This window comes from Mirounga angustirostris, unplaced genomic scaffold (assembly GCF_029215605.1).
Source record: "Mirounga angustirostris isolate CCGP_5_RB_7025 unplaced genomic scaffold, mMirAng1.0.hap1 SCAF_2, whole genome shotgun sequence".
NCBI lineage: Eukaryota > Metazoa > Chordata > Mammalia > Carnivora > Phocidae > Mirounga > Mirounga angustirostris.
Window position 1 is genome coordinate 102,218,553 of NW_026991710.1, and position 2,415 is coordinate 102,220,967.

A 2,415-nucleotide genomic window follows, 5' to 3' on the forward strand; every position below is an offset into this window, starting at 1 on the left:
TAAAAATGAGCTGAAATCTATGTATCATGTCTTATATACAGTTCAAATACTTGTAAAGGCCATTGTAAGACTTCACTTCTAGGTAACAGGTGACTTGAGCCAAGGGCTTAAAGACTAAGTAAGATTATCTTGTAAATCAATTCTGAGTACCCAGCAAAAGCACTTTAAAAACTCTCTCCGGAGTGCCATATTCTTACTGTTGAGTGGCCCACCCCAGCTGGACTAGTGGCAGTGGCTAGCCAGGCCAGTTGCACAGGTCCTGGCTTCTCTCTGTGGCTGATAGAGATGGGAGGCTTTGGTGCAGTGGGTGGCTGACTTCTCCTGTGAGGAGGAAACTCCTCTGTGGAAGAGCACCAACATTCTGAGAGAAGCAGGGACAAGCAAGGAAAAGAGGGAGAGCCCTGGCAGGATTTGATCCTGGCTTCATGTGCCCAAGCACCAGATACATCCCTGTGCCTCCCACAGTTACATGAGTGACCCAGTTCTCTTTAAAACAGATCAAAATACTCTTCTCCTTGAATAGCAGAAATAGGGACATGTCTAGAGCCTGGCACTACTTTTGGTCACTGCACAAGCCATGAGAGAGCTACCAGCTCATGAGGCCTCAGAGAGACCAAGGAGGGTGGGGGTTCCAGGGTCAGCTTTCCATAGAGAACATGGGTATGAGCCACACCCTTTTGAGATGCCCCTCTTCCTAAGCTTTGGAGGAAGTAAGGGATGCCATCCTGGCCCTCGTACCCAACAGCTTTCGCCTAAAATGCATGGAGTGTTTCTTTCTTTTAGAAATCATAGCAAAACGACTACTAGTAGTAGTTTACAAGTCTCTTTTACAAGAGATTTTAGTTTACAAAATCTCTTCTACTGATTATAGAATTGGGGGTGTAGTATCATATATATAAAGAAACCATCAACTAATCAGTATTTCAATATAGAACTAGGACTTTATTGTTATTACTATCAACAATATTAATAAAAGTTTGGGGCGCCTGGGAGGCTCAGTCGTTAAGTGTCTGCCCTTGGCTCAGGTTATGAATCAGGCTCCCTGCTCGGCGGGAAGCCTGCTTCTCCCTCTCCCACTCCCTCTGCTTGTGTTCCTGCTCTCGCTATCTCTCTCTCTGTCAAATAAATAAATAAAATCTTTAAAAAAAAAAAAGTAAAACATTTTGCTCTTTGGGCTTCCGAAGACAAAAAGCATGCATCCAAGGAAGCAAAACAAAATCCAGAAACTGTAGATATGAATCACCTTTTTCATGAGTGTGTGTATATGCATATATGTATACACATATAATATACATACACTAATCACAAATGTAAAATAAGGATTTTATACATAAGAATGTGTGTAACATAGGAATTATAAACATACAATTCCTTTTTAGTGTTTAAGGACCACAGCTTAATTGAGGACAACTTGGGGAGAAATATTACCTATTAAGTTTTATGCTTTTGGTCCATTTATGTAACTCTTTCTTTTCAGGACTTGTTTCATAACAAATAATGGCAGAATTTACTCAGTGTTTCTAATAAAAACTATTGTAAATTGTGAGAAATGAAATAAAAATGTTGATAAATGACCACTAAGAGATAATAAATGGGAGCTAAAAACAGATCGAAGACCCAGCTGTGTCACAATAATTAAAAGGGTTTGAGTCTAGCTGGATAACTGCCTTAATTCTCTCTCACTTTGACCCTGATAAAGGAATTGATGAATGACATGAATTTTAAGAGGTTACTCCGTGACTTCAAAAGAGGTGTTCCAATAATGATCGTACTAATGACTCAGTTGAATTTCTAGCTATAAAAATGATGCTTATTTGCTCTAATTATGTATGTATATACTCAAGCTGTAAGCTCTTTTTTATATAGAGCAGCTCCTAAGGAGTAGCAATTAAGGTGTGGCCATCAAGCGCCAAACGGCCTGACATATAGAAATGTTCAGGTTTTCCTTTGAAGGTCCAGCCAGCTTACCCTAAGTCTTTTCATGTGTCTTATGTATATTGCTCAGCAGTGTGGGCATAGACACATTCCTCCTTCCTTTCACAAAGAGAAGCATTATGGTGATTTCTTGATACTTCATGCCAAAATCAACGGTAGGTTATTCAAAAATGGTCTAATCTGAGTATTAGAGAAGTACTGTAAAAATTCAGAGTCTTTGAGATTAAATAATAAAGATCTAAGGCAAGAGGAATTGTAAAGCTATTCAACTACCCCATGTTGACTCCTGCTTAGAGAACTTTTTTCCCCAGATAATATAGGGAATGTGCATAGCACTAATTAGACAGGTTATTTATTGATTCATCACTCAGAGAGCTACATGTATGTATAGGATTATTCATAAATGGTAACATGTATTAATTTTTAAATATTTTTTCTAGATCCTGATGGGTTAGACAGGCATCATGTTATAGTGATAAG